At 35.7% G+C, this 18524-nt stretch overlaps 1 pseudogene; it reads left to right on the forward strand.

Annotated features, from left to right (window-relative positions):
- The window catches only part of LOC127489576 (ubiquitin-conjugating enzyme E2 variant 2 pseudogene), a 167536-nt pseudogene that overhangs the window by 47054 nt on the left and 101958 nt on the right, over nucleotides 1-18524 (forward strand).

Genomic DNA, 18524 nt, shown 5'->3' on the forward strand with positions numbered 1-18524 from the left:
AGAATCATGGAATCATGGGGCAGGAATCAGTGTGGCACCGCTTGTGACTTGCTAGCTAAATTTGCTTCTTGTTTCCAATTTATTATGTCCTCTTGACTGAAAGGTCTTAATTTCATAGGAAAGAATGCTTCACCTGGAGGTACAGCTATGATTCAATTGAACCGTCAGCTAACCCCACCACCCTTTCGCTTTTTGGGCTCTTCCTATCTCTGAATCAACAGATATGGGAAAGTTGGTTGATATCAACTCCCAAAGGGATCCTATACTACCAATCCACATTGGAGATAACAGGAATATTTCTAAAACAGGGGATTCTTGGCTTCTCTTGGTACTATCAGGCTGTTTGACTACAGTCAGAGGAAAATGATAATTCATGCAAGGCTATGAATGATGCAGACTTTGTGAAATGAGGTTTGGATTACCTCATCAAGGTAAAGAATTACAACCAGCTGAGGTGTTTCCTGAAGGCAATGGGGATACAGATTAGATATTGAAAGAAAGTAGTTATAAAGACCAGGTGTGACCACATGTCTAGTTGAAATAATAAAAACTATATTTTAATCTGTACCTAATTGTTACATTGTCATGAATTTTTTGTGGGGGATATATGAGTGTGTGTTTGTGTGCGTGTGTGTGTGTGTGGGGGGTAAATAGCAAATATCTTTGTTGTCTTCCCTATGTTATGCCCTTATGATATGAAATCATTGGTATTCAATTTCTTTAAAAATAATTTATTTTCATCTTATTCAAGAGAGAGAAAACAGAAATATATTTCATCTACTGGTTCATTCCAGAAATGCTCACAACAAATGGTGTTGGGTCAGGCTGAAACCCGCAACCTGGAACTACTATCCAGGTCATTCACTTAAGTAGCTGCAACCCAAGTACTCAAACATCATCTCATTGTGTATTAGCAGGGAAGATGAATTGGAAGTAGAGCTTTGACTCAAACCCAAACCCTCCAATATGGAATCTGGCCTCCCAAGTTACACCTTAATTGCTGCAATAAATGCCCATTACTGTATTTCTAAGTGATTTTTCTTCATTCAAGAGAGCAAAATGTTGAATACAAGAAGTGATAGTTTTCCATGCATGGTCAGATTAAAGCATTTTTTAAAATAAATCCCAGCTGTGATGGTAGAGCTATGCCAAATGCCCATCACAAGTTGTATTGGATTTTATCATACTATTTAAGTATTGATAACTTTACACCACAATATTTATTTATTTTTAATAGTTATTTGTTTTATTCTACTTGAAAGATAGAGAGAGACAGTAAGAGAGTTTACCCTCCAAAATGCCTACTGGTTTACTCTGTAAAATGTCCACATCATCCAGGTTATAGCCAGGGATGAGCCAGGTTGAAGCCAGGATCCTTGAACCGCACCTGGGTTTCCCATGTGCTTGACAGGGGGCAGAAGTTCTTGGGTCATTATCTGCTAACTTGCAGGATGTGTTATCAGGAAGCTAGATCAGAAGGAGGAGAGATAGAACTCAGTTGTCACTTTGTTCATAATGGGATCTGGTGTCCAAAGCAAAAAGTTAATCACTGTAACCCAACATCTGCCCTGCATCATAATATTTAAATTATGGGAATTCTAAGAAAAATAATTTAACAACTTTAACCTATATTCCTGGGAAAGTATTCGTGCCTTTTCAGTTGTATACAGATTGACTGTGTCATGTTATAAATAATAATAACCTTGTTTTTTTTCTTTATTTGAAGATTTAGTGTGATTTAAATAGATACATATGTGTATCAAGTTGTAATGGAGTGGAATTATGATGGTCAATTTTATGTGTCAATCTGACTGGGCCGTAGGCTGCCCAGACATTTGGTCATATATTATTCTGGGTTTCTGTAAGGTAATATTTGGATTAAATTAGCAGTTAAACCTGGAGAATTAATAACGTAGATTATCCTACCTAGTATCAATGGAAGTCATAAAATTACTTGAAGGCCTGAATAAAACAAAGTTTGATTTTCCTCAGTCTATTATGAAGTTTAATTCTTCCAGTCTGACAGCCTTTGTTTTTTAAAGATTTATTTTATTTATTTGAAAGGCAAAGTTACAGAGAGGTAGAGGCAGAAAGAGAGAGAGGGGGAAAAATCTTTCATCTGTTGGTTCACTCCCAGATGGCCACAATGCCCGGAGCAGAGCCAATCCAAAGCCAGGATCCTGGACCTTCTTCTAGGTCTCCCCACAGCTGCAGGGGTCCAGGGACCTGGGCCATCTTCTACTGCTTTCTCAGAACACAGCAGAGATTTGGATCAGAAGTACAGCAGCTAGGACTCAAACCTGTGCTCATAAGGGATGCTGGCATTACAGGCGGTAGCTTTACCCATTATGCCATGGTGCTGGCCCCAAGTCTGACAGTCTTTAGGCTGATGTCTAATTTCTTTTCCACTGCCCTTGGAGTTGGAATGAAACACTCTTCTGGGTTCAGGAGCTGCTAGACCTTGGACTATATCTGTGCAATCACTTTCCCTCATCAAACTCAGGTAGGGGCTATGCCATCAGCTTTTCTGATCCTCCACATCTTCGGACTGGTCAAGCTTTATGACTCCAATAACTAACATGATACATCCCTTTATCCAATAACATCTGTTTGTGTACATCTTTAAATGTGTATATACCCAGACATATCCTATTGGTTCTGTTTTTCTGTAGAATCCTGAATAACACCTGCAGTAAAACATGTTTATCTTATTGCTGTGAGAAAAATTAAATGATAAGGGCCTGAGCTATGGAGCATCAAGTAAATCAGTTTTCTGCAGTGCTGGCATCCCATATAGGCACAAGTTCGGGTCCTGGCTCCTCCATTGCTAATCCGGATCCTTGCTAAAATGCTTGGGAAAGCAGCAGAAAATGGTTCAAGTTTTGGGCCCCTGTACACACATGGAAGATGCAGATGAAGCTTCTGGATCCTGGCTTTCGCCTGGTCCAGCCCTGGCTGTTGCAGCCATTTGGGGAGTTAACCATCAAACGGAAGATGTCCCTTTCCCTCTCTCTCTGTGATTCTGACTTTCAAATAAAGAAAAGAGACAACTAAATGATGAAAAAAACTATTTTCTATAACCCCAAAAAAGATATATATTAATTCACATGAATTCTACAAACTAATTCAAAAGACATAAATATATTAACAAAAAAACCATGTTCAATGACAACATTAGATCCTCAAGGGATATTCAAAATAGTAAAATATATCAATTAAACAATAATTGACACTAAGCAATAAACATGAAACAGAAAGTCAGTGTAATTGGCTAATAAAATCCATTTAGCAAATGTGTACTGACTTGTCAAAGGAAGAGAAAATGAGTTGATACTTGGAGGAGGGATTGGGTGGTGAAAATGTATATGAAGTGATCTTCATTTGAAAAGTAGTGATGTCAGATGTTTGAATGAAAAATCAAGAATCCCTCATGATAAATTTTTTCTCCCTGAGGCCGTGATGAGTATAATCCTCTAACTAGGGCTTTTTAAATAAAAATAAATTATGCTTATTTATCTTTATTTATTTGAAAAAGAGAGTTACAGACAGAAAGGTCTCCTCTCTTCCAGTTCACCCCCAAATGTCTATAAGAACTGGGAGTGGCCCAGGCAAAGCCATGTACCAGGAACTCAATCTGGGTTTCCCACTTGAGTGGCAGGGACCCAAGTACTTGAGCCATCACTTGACACCTCCCACCATGTGCATTATCAAAAGCTGGAATTGGAGGCAAAGTAAGAACTCAAATTCAGACACTTACAAACAGGACATGGACATCCCAAGCAACTACTTAACCACTACCCCAAATGTTTGACCTCTGTTGGAAGCTTTGATATATACTTAGAAAGGTTGCAATCTGAGCTAAAAAATATTGTTTGAAAATACATTGAAGATGCTTGCCTAAGTCACAGAATGAGTAGATGTAGAGATGCTATATTTTTAGCATTTTATGTATTCACATACACACACAAAAAAGAGAAAGATAACCATATTTTTGGAGTTTTTCAAATTTCTAGCTTATCATTCAAATATTTTTCACAGGATATTGTCCAACTAGAAACTGTCATATTGACTGAGTTGGTAAGTGTTTTGTCTAATATTAACAAGGCATTGTCACTTCTGAAAGCATAATAATCCAATTTCTGTTTCAAGGAAAACTTTTTTAGAGCAAAACCATAAAACAAGTTCTCTAGAAAGCTTACAAGTACCATTGCTTCATAAAATTATTGAATAAGCAACCAATATGCAAAACCATCTTTTTATATGGATAAATTTCTCCATATAAATCTGAAGTTTCTCATCAAGAAAAAACAGTACCTAATATAGTGGCAAATTATAATATAGGAAACTAAAAAGAAGGAAATTTTGTGTAGTCACCCTGGGTCTCAGGCCCAGCAGTATTTTTTCCATGGCCTTTTCCACCAGGTTGCTATTTCTTACAGTCTGTGATGCATTTCTCTGACATTAAGCTCACGTCTGTTCTTGAATCTTCAGCATTTAAATGTCTTTCTCTTGCTTACCTTTGTTTCCTTTGTCTTATAAGTAGATCCATCAAAACACTTTAACTCTTGACTTGGCCTTCTCCAGAGAAATAGAAACAAAACATTGTACATACGAGGGGTCTTTTAAAAGTTTATAGAAAACTTATATTATAAAAATAAATGCATATGAAAAATATTTTTACACAAAAATAAACTTAGTCTGTTAAATTATTTACATATTTACCTGAGAAATGGAGAAGCGAAGAGACAGAAAGAGAAAGAGAGTGTGTGCTTTCATGAAAGACCGCCAAAAAACACACCAAACACTGGATTAAAGGAAATATTTTATTGTTGAGAGCTGACAGGCTTCCGTGCCAGAGAGAGCAGAAGCTTGTGCTGGCAAAAACAGGGTTTATTATAGCCTTGCAGAGATAATGGAGTGGAGCAGTGAATCCTGTTAGGGTAGGCAGTGGAGTTGACGCTTGCAGTTGAGACACCTGGAAATCTGATTTCTGGTAAAACCAGAACTGACTCTGAGAAATTGAAACTTACCTTGGAGATATCTAAACATATCTTGTAGGGTGGAGCAGGGTGGCATCTTAGGATAAGAAGGTGCCAGCGACAACTAACTGAGCACCAAAGGGGAAACCTGTTGAAGTGAAATGGACACTATGAGAAACAGTGACTTGATCAGCTCTTGTCCTGACTGTTGATGTACAATGTAATACTTTAGCCCTTTTAGTATTTTCTTTGTTCTAGTACTACTGGTTGAACTCTGTAATTAACACACAACTATTCTTAGGTGTTTAAATTTTAACTGAAAAGTGATCCCTGTTAAATATAAGAGTGGGAATAAGAGAGGGAGGAGATGTACAACTTGGGATATGCTCAATCGGACTTGCCCCAAATGGTGGAGTTAGAAATGTGCCAGGGCATTCCAATAAAATCCCATCAAAGTGGCATGTACCAATGCCATCTCACTAGTCCAAGTGATCAACTTCAGTTCACAATTGATCACACTGATAGGTCTAAGAGTCAAAGGGATCACACAAACAAGACTAGTGTCTGCTAATACCATCTGATAGAATCAAAAAGGGAGAGACCGATCCAACATGGGAAGTGGGATACACAGCAGACTTATAGAATGGCAGATGTCCTAAATAGCACTCTGGCCTCAGAATCAGCCCTTAAGGCACTCAGATCTGGCTGAAGAGCCCATGAGAGTATTTTAGACATGGAAAGCCAAGACACTCTGGGGGAAAAAAAAAAAAAAAACTAAATGAAAGAATGAAAGAACTCTGTGAGGGAGATCCCAGTGGAAAGAATGGGGCCATCAAAAAAGGAGGTACCTTTCTCAAGGGAGGAGAGAACTTCCACTTTGACTATGACCCTGTTGGAATAAGATTGAAGTCGGTGAACCCAAAAGGCTTCCATAGCCTTGGCAACTCCTGACTAGAGCCTAGGGAGATTACTGACGCCATAAACAAGAGTGCCAAATTGTTAAGTCAACAACAGGAGTCACTGTGCACTTACTTTTCATGTAGGATCTGTCCTTAATGTGTTGTTCAAGGGGAAGTAATTCTATAACTGGTACTGAAACAGTATTTTTACACTTTGTGTTTCTGTGTAGGTGCAAACTGATGAAATCTGTACTTAATATATACTGAATCTATCTTCTGTATATAAAGATAATTGAAAATGAATCTCTATCTGAATGGAATGGGAAAGAGAGCAGGAGATGGGAGGGGTGCAAGTGGGAGGGAAATTATGGGGGTGGGAAGCCAATGTAATCCATAAAGTGTACTTTGGAAATTTATATTTACTAAATAAAATAAGAAAAAAAAGAAGGTGCTAGCCTTGCCAATATTTCACCTGCTGATTCACTCCAAAAATTCCCACATGGTCTGTGCTTGGGCCAGTGCCAAAGAAGGAGCTGGACACTCAAAGTAGGTCTTCCATATGGGTGGCAAGAACTCACTAACTTTTTGTTATATATAGCTTTATTTATTTATTTTGAAAGTCAGGGTTACCTCGAGATAAAGAGACAGAGAGAGAGAGAGAAAGAGAGAGAGAGAGAGAGAGAGAGACTCTTCAATTCATTGATTTACTCCCTAGAAGGCCAGAATGGCCAGCAATGAGCCAGGTGAAAGCCAGTAGCCAGGAGTTTCACCTAGGCCAGTCACATGAGTAGCAGGGGTCCAAAAATCTAGACCATCTTCTGTTACTTTTCCCAGGCCATTAGCAGGGAGCTGCTTTGGAAGCGGAGCAGCCAGGGCATGAACTGATACCCATACGGGATACTGGCAACGCAGGTTGTGACTTTGCCCACAATGCCATGGCATTGACCCCAGGAAACAAGTTTATTGATAGATCACCACTGTTTTCTGAGGTTCCTATTGGCAGGAAACTGGACTCAGGGGCTGTAACTGGGATGCACACCCAATCACTTGAATGTGGGTTGCAGTATCCCTAAGTGAATATTAACTACCAGACCAAAGGCATGTCTCTGTACTTATTTCTTAATTACATTTCCCACAAATCTCTTATAGTACATTCATATATATGGAGAGAGAGAAAGACTGATAGAGAGATAGAAATAAAGAGAGAAACAGAAAGAGAAAGATGTTAAGGAATTCAGTCACACTATTATGAGGGTTGGCAAATCTGAAATTTGCAGTGAAAATTCTGGCAAACTGAAAGCTATGACAAAATTTGATGTTGAAATCTTAACTACAAAGATCTTATGGAGAACTAATTATTTTCTTTTCAAGGGACCATGATCTTTTCTACTAAAGTCTTCAGGAGAACAGTTAAGGCCAACTGACATTATTGAGAAGGGGAATAATCTGTTTGACTCAATGTCTATTGGTTAAATTAATTGAAACCTTTATGGCAACACTTAAACTAGTATTTAAACAAAAACTAAGTGTTATGTCTTATGGAAACTGATCCATGAAACAAATTCTCCCAGTTCCTAAAAGATACAGTAAATTTGTAGAATTGTGCTGTTACTGATATTTTGTTTTAAACAGTATATTATTGATTTATATATAAATTGATATAGAAACCAAAGAGGATTTCACAAAAATTCAGATTCCCTGGCAAACAACCTCACACATTTAGTTGCATGCATTAATCAATATGTAGTTTGTATTTAACCTCTAAAATTTGTTCCATATAACCTGAAGATTGCTGGAAATAAGCCCAAAGAATTTACTTCCTTTTCTGTGGAACAGCTCTATTCTATTATTGCAGAAGTTATATCCAGAAACACTATCACTATAACTAGAATGTGTTACAAATAATGTATATATTCCTTTATTGATTCTTAATTCATACACTGAAACCCATAATCAAACCTAAACATGCATATACCACATGTACTCTGTATTCATTAAAAATCCCATCATATTGAATAAATATGTATAAATTTATGTGTGAGTGAAGTAATATATTTGTCAATAAATTATGTACCTTAAGTTCATGTTTGAAAACTATTTGTGTATGTTTTTAATATGTGTAAATTGATGGATGTATGTATATAATTGTCTCTTCAAATCCACAGTGTATTGGACCAAGGATCCCCTTAAAATACACAAATCCATGGATATTCAAATTTCTTATTTAAAATAGCAAGCAATCTGTATACAACTTGTTCATGTCCTCCCATATAATTTAAATCACCTCTAGATTACTTATGATACCTAGTGTGACATAAAGATATGCAAATGTTGCTATAATTATTGCTTAGGGAATAATGACAAGAATAAATCTATATACATTCAGTACAGCTGTAATATTTTCTTAATATTTTACATCCAAGTTTGGTTGAATATCTAGGTTTGTAACCTGAAGTTTTGAATGACCAGTCAACAGTTTTAATGTGTCTAATAATTATGCTTCATTTAGCTATCATGGAAAGCACAAAATGATAATATATATTTCAGTTTCTCATCTTTCCTCCTTGTCTAAGAACTTTTATGCTAGTTTGCTTCTTTGAAACATTCAGCCAATTTAAATAGAAAATCTTCTCTGTATAGCAAGTGGAGTTATCTTTGTAATTACTTGTGAAGTAGAGAAAGTCTAGTGTACTGGTGCAGAAGAAACTTGTTCATTTTAGCCTTTTATTCAGTGGTGAGGAAAACTTGTCTGAAAGGGCTTGGGTTGTGAATATAATACACTTATCATTATATCATTTGCTTATTACACTGAAACACACAAAAAACACAGAGTTTTTCCCTTAATGTTTTTATTATACAAAAATGGTGGCTGGACTTAACAAATTCATTGATTCTGCCATTTTCCATTTCTGTGTTATGACTTTCTGAAGTCTTCATTCTCTTTTATTATTTTGCACAGTAAACTGAAGGTGATTTTTGATATTTTGTACTTTTTTAGACCAATATTCTATAAGCATTGTAGTATTTTTCCCTTTTTAGTAGGAGAACTAGCAGATCTACTTATCAATTTTCCTTATTATTTCTTACGGCTATCTTACACAGAATCACATAGGAATCAATTTTCTTTATATATTCTTATTCCCTGATTTAGAGCCATCATTTGTTATCATAGCTTTTCTCTTTTAATCATAGCATGTAGTGTAATTTAGTTTACAATATGGTAAAAAGTGTCCCATGTTTAGCCATTCCTGTATTACCACAGAGAGCATTAGCTTCTATTAATTCATCCTGGTTAATTTAGCAACTTAGAGTAATAGAAATAATAATACTGATACATTCTTGGGCACAGCACAAAATCACAACTGGTTATATTAAAGCCAGTTTAAAATAATTCTTTTATTTTCTGTACTATGTATGCTGAGGACACACACACACACACACACACACACATGCTCTCTGTAAGAAATGGGTGGTATAGGAAAGAAACAATGTATTGTGGTTACTAATACAATAAGCAGTGCCTAAACTTTATAGCAGAACAAACATAATAATATGGTACTTTTCCCTCTCAGCAACTTTGTTCATGACTTTTGAAAAAGTATATATTCAAAAGCCTGATGTTTTGATGTTAAATTTTACCTGAACACAGCAGTCTAGAAGGTTATATAGGATCAAGTTTCAGGAGGATGTACAGCACTTGTGATGTTCTCAGTGTTTGAAAATTAGACATAGTTGATGTTTTTATGTCTAGCACACGGTAACGCTATCTAAAATGTAACACCTTTTGTCCTATATATACAAAATTCAGAGAATAGAGACACACACACACACACACACACACACATCTCCCTTGAAGATATAACCATGCCAGATTGTAATGTAATAGGATGTCTTGCTCTGTTTCTCATTCTTTATGCCCTTATTGGCCAGGCTACAGCAGAACACTCAACTGCTTTTAATGACTTTCATTACTCCCTCTTATTTTCTAGGTTAATGACATATTGAAAGTGCTAATGGCATAAAATTTTCAAATAGCTCACACACTGTTCATGAAAGAGGCAGTATATTTTACTTTATATGCATATAATTTTTTCCTAGTGGATTAGCTACAACATTTTGCTGCTTTATAATTTCTCAATTTAATTGAGAACTTTAAAAAAAAGGCAAAAAGGCACAGTGCCATAGTGTGAAGTTGTGGTTATAGAAGGGGTTACATTTCTCATCCTCCCTCCAATGACTATGGGAGCTAATATAGAAGCTGGGGAAAGAATGCTGGAAAACCAAATATTTAATCTTCTGTCACATTTTATAAAAAAACTATGACAAATATTCCAAATGATGACAACCCTATAATTACTATAAAATTCAGGGCCAGGAAATGTATAAAATTCAAAAACTCAATTTTCAACAGCCATCAATTTTTTCTCTTGGGTTTTATATTTATCTCTCCAAATACAAATTATAGAACAAAGATACAATTAAATTTTATTCTAAAAATTCCAAAAATAGCAGTTTAACTTATTTTTATGGTACTATTTACATGAATAGGAAATGACAATTCTGTGTCTTTTTTAATTGCATACTCTATTCCTTATCCTCTTTTTTGGTGCAAGTGACATTGATATGTTCAGAGAATCATAGATAACAAATAATTATTGAAGGGCAGGAAATTAAAGGAAACAAGATTGTCTATGCAGCCAAACCTCTTGGAAAAATAACGACCTTCTCAAGAAGGTCTCTGGAAAACTAGAGTATTATTTGTAAGCTGAGTTACAACTGCAGATACAAGTCAGCCTTGGGAGCCCAAGAGCTTGGTTCTTTACCAGCAGTTGAGTGTTTCACTAATGTTTTAAATGAGTTTTCTTAGAAGTTCCTGAGCTAGCAATTTCTGTGAGAGTCTTACAGAAGTGCCTCAAAATAGGGGGATTAAGAAAAGTTGGAATGAACAGGATAAAAGATGAAGCAAATATGTTTTCTGTGCTACAGTCTGTATCTAGCTTTGTGTTACAGGTTTCTTTGGAGCATGATTTCTACCATGAAGGTTGTTCAAACATAAACCAGGGATTTGGTATATACCTCATGCCCCTGCCGATCAGCAGCCTTGAATTTCTGCAGCATAGAGTCATTCTTTCCTAAAGATGGGAACTAGTGAAGGGAATTTTCCAAAGAAGGAGCAAATATGAAGACCTTGTTACTCAACATTTATGACAGACAAGGGATGTGCGCACCCCTAAGGGAAGGGATCCTATTAAATAGTCCCAATTCTGGACACACTGGCTCATTTAGAATGTTGTGTCTCTGAAACATTATAGTGTTAACCATGGCCAATTTCCTTTAGGGGCCAGAGGTTCACCTTTGGGATCTTACAGACATGGGGAACTTAGCCTTCTATGAACAGAAATTTTATTCCAATTCTCCATAGCTATTTTTCCCTAATGTTCCTAATCTCAGAAAACAGTGTACTGCCCTGGTAGATATACAGGAAGCATAACTAGGAATAATGCTTTCTCATTTCAATCCCCATATTTAGCATGTCAACAAATCTTGCTTGATTATGATTATGTTTTTCTAAAATTTTTATTGTCTCTAACCTTCCCTACCCCACAGTTTTCAATGTCTCTTGCAGGTACTGATCTTGACTATTTGTATATCTGATTATAATGAGAGCCCAGCATGTTTGGCATTCAATTAACCTTTGCTTAATTAACAAATATAATTTTGGAAACCTCTCAAAAATACACAAATATTTTATGGTGATGCTCAATATATTCTATTTATATGACCAATATTCAGTGTCCACAGAAATTAAATGTGTCATATTGCCTTTACCTTCATTATGCCAAGTTTTGCATCACAACAAAATGGCATCAATATTTATTCTAATTTTTAACTCTTGTTCTGTGATCATTTAATTATTTAGGTCCTATGAGCATTCTTTAACTCTTACCTTTGGTTTCTTTAGTGATCAGCATGTAATTTTCAACTTAAGATATCCCTCTGGATAGGAAAAGCTAAACATAGAAGACCTCATTAGCAATCTATAGTACTATGCTATGAAAACAGAATATATTTATGTCCCTATGGAAAGTACTTTAACAATACAATTTAATGTTTGCATTTAGTCTCTAAGGAAGAAACTTAATTCACTCAAAAACAGCTCCTGTTTGAAAATACATTGTAATCGTCATACCAGGAAATTATACTTCATTTTAATGTTGGCATATTTGATGCATTAATGCATAGAACATGGAGCTTCCATTCCCTGCTGATCTATTATTACATCACTTACTGTTCTCAGGAGATAACCTGTTTACAAGCATCAGCAAGAAAGACAAATGACAACTCCTGAGACACACACATATGTGTGTATTTTTAAACCTAGAGCTGTACTAGACATATTGACACCAAGAGAAGACTATAAAGCATACCAACTTCCAACCAGGAGCACAAAGAAGCACACAAAAATGAAAAGAGAAATTTCATTGAACTTGTGTATTTTTTTTTGACAGGCAGAGTGGACAGTGAGAGAGAGAGACAGAGAGAAAGGTCTTCCTTTTTCCGTTGGTTCACCCTCCAATGGCCGCCGTGGCTGGCGCGCTGCGTCTGGTGCACCGTGCTGATCCGAAGGCAGGAGCCAGGTACTTCTCCTGGTCTCCCATGGGGTGCAGGGCCCAAGCACTTGGGCCATCCTCCACTGCACTCCCTGGCCACAGCAGAGAGCTGGCCTGGAAGAGGGGCAACCAGGACAGAATCCAGCGCCCCAAATGAGACTAGAACCCGGTGTGCCGGTGCCGCAAGGCAGAGGATTAGCCTATTAAACCGCGGCGCTGGCCTGAACTTGTGTATTTTAATTACAAACTTAGATGCATCAAGTCACCATTTGGAATATGGAAAGTAGAAACATGTTAAGAAACAAAAACACAACACAAATTAAGTTGTTTGAACAGCAAGAAATTTAAACAGAAACTGTCAGATGGATCTCATCTATCTTTCCAACAAGGCTATCAATCACCCCTTTTCCCTGCCTTTAGTACTGCTTTCTTTACTTCCAGCTGTTTGTGTTGAAATAGCTGAATCTTGTTGCTTCTGTCTAACTTGCTTTTATTCTTCAATCTTTAGAAAGCTTCTGTAGAGTATGAAAAAAATTGTAGTGCTCATAATAAAGTTATAGTTTAAAATAAAAGTACTGTAATATTCAAGGGACAAATCTCACTCCTTGTGGAAGGTACTTATAATAGGCAAAATACATTTGCAATGTGAATATCATATTTATTATAAGTATTTATTTATATTTTTACAGAAATCAATAGTATGTTCATCAATGGGTTCATTTTCTAAACCTGTAAAGTCATAAATGGCTAGACTCTCTAGTTTGTTGTCTAATGCCACAGTGTCTGAAATTACTTCATAATTTAGCAAATTTCTCTAAGATGCTATGAATTCATCTTTCAATTATTTAGACACTTTGAATTTTACAAAATATTTTACAAGGTGTTTCCAGGTACCTGATTTATTGAATATATAATATAGTAACTTTATTTTTTCTTTTACCTTGATATATAAATAATATTTATTGTATTTAAAAGATTTTATTCATTTATTTGGAAGGCAGATTTACAGAGAGAGAGAGAAGGAGAGGGAGACAAACAGCAAGAGACAGAGAGATCTTCCTTCTGCTGGTCCACTCCCCAACATGTTGCAACTGCCCGGTCTGGGCCAAGCCAAAGCCAGGAGCAGAAGCTTCTTCCAGGTTTCCCATGTGGATACAGGAGCCCAAGCACTTGGGTCATCATCTGCTGCTTTCCCAGGTGCATTAGCAGGGAGATAGATCAAATGTAGCCAGGACATATGGGATCTTTGTACCATGCTGCCTCAGAACTTTGTATCATGCTGCTGACTCTTGAAGAATCATCCTGATTGTGTATTTAATACTATCCAAAGTAACTTGTGCTTCTATAAATTATAAATATTTCCTTTTCATGTTAAATATTATCCTTTTTTTGACAGATAGAGTCAGACAGTGAGAGAGAGAGAGACAGAGAGAAAGGTCTTCCTTCCGTTGGTTTCACCCACCAAATGACTGCCATGGCCAGCGCTGCACCCATCTGAAGCCAGGAGCCAGGTACTTCTTCCTGGTCTCCCATGTGGATGCAGGGGCCAAGTGCCATCCTCCACTGCCCTCCCAGGCCGCAGCAGAGAGCTGGACTGGAAGAGGAGCAGCTGGGACTAGAACCAGCGCCCATATGGGATGCCGGCGCCTCAGGTAGAGGATTAACCAAGTGAGCCACAGGACCGGCCCCAAATATTATCCTTTTAAATTCTATTCTTAAAAAATTGTTCTTTGTATTTTAGCAGAAAATTGGCTCTATAAGTTCAGATATTTTTGACTTAATGCAAGTGAAATATAGGTAAATTTCAGCACATGCAAGGCATTGAATCATATATAATGTAGTACTCAAATTGGGAGGAAAGAGATTTTAAGATAAAACCACAGTCTAATATATTTGTGGGTTCAGTTTTTTTTTATATTTGATGATTCCATAGTGAAAACTGAGAACACAATAAGTAATGCAAACCATAAGCATTTAAATTTGAATGGAATTTTAGAGTATTCAATTATTCCATATGTCCACTTATATACCAGCTTTCTTTTACTCTAATTAATTTTGTAATAAATTACATATTATTTATTTATTTGCTTGGTTTAGCTTAATGATGAGAAGGAGGGAAAAGATAGAATGCTATTTAATATATTTGTTAACTTGAGACAAGTCGGTCTTCACATGGGTATTTTCTTGTGGATAATTGCAAAACATTTGGAAAGTGATTTTTTCAATTTCATCTATTAAGTAGAAAATGCTGTAAAAAGCAAATAGAATTTCTATATTTAATGTGATTTTCACAAACATGTATGTAGATGGATATTTACAAAATAAAATGCAACGCTGAGTTTTAACAAAAATAAATATTTTAAAATAAAGTGAATTTATTTATCATGTATAATTGTTAATTACCTGGGAAACTTTTTAAAGTGGTGAGAAAAATCTTTTGTTACACAGAAAGTAGTTATTTAGTTATTATGATGAAATTAACATTATTGGATAGCATTGAATTACATTTGAATATACTCTTAATATTTATTGGTTTATATTTCATTAGAATTACTATTAATAAATATATACTCTCTATATAACTTCTAAATTCATCTTGTTAATTTTAAAACAAATTTTTCATTAGAATGAACTTGACCACCAGTGATTATTTATTTATTTATTTATTTGAAAGTCATAGTTACAGAAAGAAAAAGAAATAGAGAGGGTGAGAAGAGAGAGAGAGAGAGAGATCTTCCATCCTCTAGTTCACTTCCCAAATGACCACCATGGCTAGGGCTAGACAAGGCCATCCAAATTCAGGAACCAGGAGTTTCATCCAGGTCTCCCACATTGGTGACAGGATCCCAAATAGTTTGGTCATCTTCTGCTGCTTTTCCCAGGCCATTAGCACTGTGCTTGATTGGAAGTGGAGCACCTAGGACATAAACTGGTGCCCATATGTGACATTGGCATCTCAAGCCAAGGCTTTACCTGTTACACTTCAAAGCCAGCCCTGCCAAGGTGATTTCATTTGTTGTTTTTCCAGTCATTTGATTTTGATATCATGAATAAAACAACTTTACTCATGTAATACTACTATTAATTTTTAATATTTACTGGTAATACTACCAGTAAAATGCCAAAGCACAATCTATTCAAATAAAATGTTTATCATAATTTACTTTGTTGTACTAAGCCTATGAATGCTACAATAACGATTTTAACTTCCTGTGCCAGGAAAGATCTATTTCAGGATCTCAAAAAAGTAAAGGTTGTAATTTCTACCTAGACTTTTGTAGATTGGAGCAAAATAGCTAAGATTTTCAACATTTAACATATTAGAATGATTATTTAATAATAAGATAAATAAAAAATTAGTGAAACTGAAGGAAGGCAATAGGAATATAAACAATTACAATCACTATTTAAGAATCTGAACTAGACTATTAAAGATAAAATGATTAAATATAGCTCCCAACAATAAACTTACATCTCATCCTCATGTTACATAACTCACATACTTGTTTTATTCTGAATTCACAAAAAAAGAGATGATGAAAAATGCATTAGATTGTGTTGGCACAGAATCATTTGTAAAAAGAAAATTAACAGGTAGTACTATAAGTAAAAGATATGGAGGTATTAACTGGGATATCTTCATAATGGCAATTTCCAGGCCCTTCTTTCTTTTCATTCTTTATATGTGTAGCATTATATACACATCATCTGTGGCTAAGTCCCAGATCCTGCACAAAAAGTTCTTTAGAGCCGCTCATTTTCTTCATTCTGAATTTTGTAAAGTTAGTTACATCCTCTTGGATACAAACACATTCATGAGCCTGCATGGTGTGTGTATTCATCAAGCTCCACAATTTTTGACTGTACTCTTTTTATCTAAAAGTTACAGTTCTGTATCATCTTTATAAATTTTATGCACAATATCACTTCTCAGTGTCTATAAATAGATTAAACACTTGGTATAATTTTTGCCTGCCTGAAGTCAGTTCTACTGAAATCAGCAAACACAAAACTGAATCCATATTCTTTCTGCCACAAGCATGCATGTGCTACTATGTTTCTTATCTCATAGTATTATTTTCCATTCATGTAGATGCCTCGTCAGAAACTTTAAGTATATTCTTCCTTCCTCCATGACCTCGTACACTAAATATTCAATTGATTCTGAGTTGTAATAATTTACCCCCACATCTCTGCTGAGTATATTACCACAACCTCATTGCCACTGCCACATTTCAAGCCATAATTATTTGCATAATTCATATATACTCTTGAAGAGTTTTCCTTTCCTTTGTGTCCATCCATAAATGTTTTCCTGCAGTAAGAGTGGTTTTTATAAGATTCATTTATAATGCCTCCATCCTCTTAAATTTAGTGTGCGCTTCATGAAAGAATTATTAAAATACTTGAATTTTTTAACATCTATGCACACATATCTGGCCACATTCTCACTTATGTCACATATTCAACCTATAAAGAACATCTCTTACGTTGAAGCGCAACAGGTTCAGTACTGCCAAGTGGTTTTTGCACATACTCTTTCATTCATATATTATTCTCTTTTATCCCCTTTGCACTACCACAAATCGCTGCCACTCTCTTATTATCCTAACCTCAGATTCATCGGGAAAGCCTTCTAAACATTGTGCACTCGAGTGGGACCCTGTATTACCCATATACAATATTCTAAATGGCATCCTATAATTGTCTGGCTACTTATTTATGTCTCCCTTTTCTCTTTAATCTATCATCAGTCAGTGTCCTGTATATACACTTTACTTATGAACACAACATAATCTCTAGCCTGATGCACTTTACAGAGTCAAAACATATTACTTATAAAAGTAAATATCACTAAGGAAATGAATTTTAAAATAATCAATACTACAGAATGAATGTATGTCAATTATGTGTGTACCTATGTATATATAATTTAATTACACACTGAAAGTAAACAAATCAATTCCAGTCTACAAGTTAATGAGCAAAAGAAAATCTCTTTTGCTGTGTTGCAAGTTGTAAAAGATAATCATTATTTTATTTACTGACAATATTATACAGCAGCCAATGATCACAAAGTAAAGAAAAAAAATCAGAGTAATCACTAAGACAGATTTATAAAATAATACCTGCAGGAGCTACTGTTGTGGTGCGGTTGGTTGAGCCTCTCTTGGGATGCCGGCATCTCAAATCAGAGTAGTGACTGCTATTCCAGCTGCTCCACTTCCTGTTCAGCTTCCTACTTGTGTGCATGGAAGGCAGCAAATGATGGCTCAAGAACTTGAGGACCCAGATGGCATTCATGGATCCGGGCTTCAGCCTGGCCCAGAAATGGTTATTGCAGTCAAATGGTAGCAGAAACCACAGGGTGGAAGTGCTTCTCTCTCTTTCTGGCTCTCGCTCTCGCTCTAGCTCTCTCTCTCTCTCTCTCTCTCTCCCTCTCCTTCTCCCTCTCACTCCCTCTCTCTTTCCTTTTCAAATAAATAAATAAATCTTTTTTTAAAAATCACACCTACATAATTCAAAATTAGTAGTACTTAGTTATCTTCCAAATGTGATTCCAAATTTCCATTTAGCATTTATATGTTTTGTTTTGTTTTCCACTTAACTTACCTGCTTTATGCTTTTAAGGGAATTGCTGATTTTTACCCAGGAAGAGTAAATTTCAGTGTACTAACCCTGTGTCCTTACAGACAGTGTCAAGGTTGACGGTAGATGATTAGTTTCAGAGTATAAAGTAGATAATTTGAAAACAATTTGTATGATTGTCTTTTAATGCGGTCACACTGAACTTTTCACTCTGAAGCCAAATTATTATTCCCTATATAATTACATTAAGAATAATTGTTGATAAAAGTCTTCATAGTTTCAGTTATCAATTGAACTGCACATGCTTTTATAACATTCCATTTTATTCTCTACAATTGACTAGACACTACAAATGATTTTTTAGAAGAGAAATACCTGTACTTTGTCATTGATAATGACAAGTTTATAAGCATTATAGAGTTTTAATCTATTAAAAATTTATAGAT

This window comes from Oryctolagus cuniculus, chromosome 14, assembly GCF_051225735.1.
Source record: "Oryctolagus cuniculus isolate XC-2025 breed Fujian yellow rabbit chromosome 14, ASM5122573v1, whole genome shotgun sequence".
Taxonomy (NCBI): domain Eukaryota; kingdom Metazoa; phylum Chordata; class Mammalia; order Lagomorpha; family Leporidae; genus Oryctolagus; species Oryctolagus cuniculus.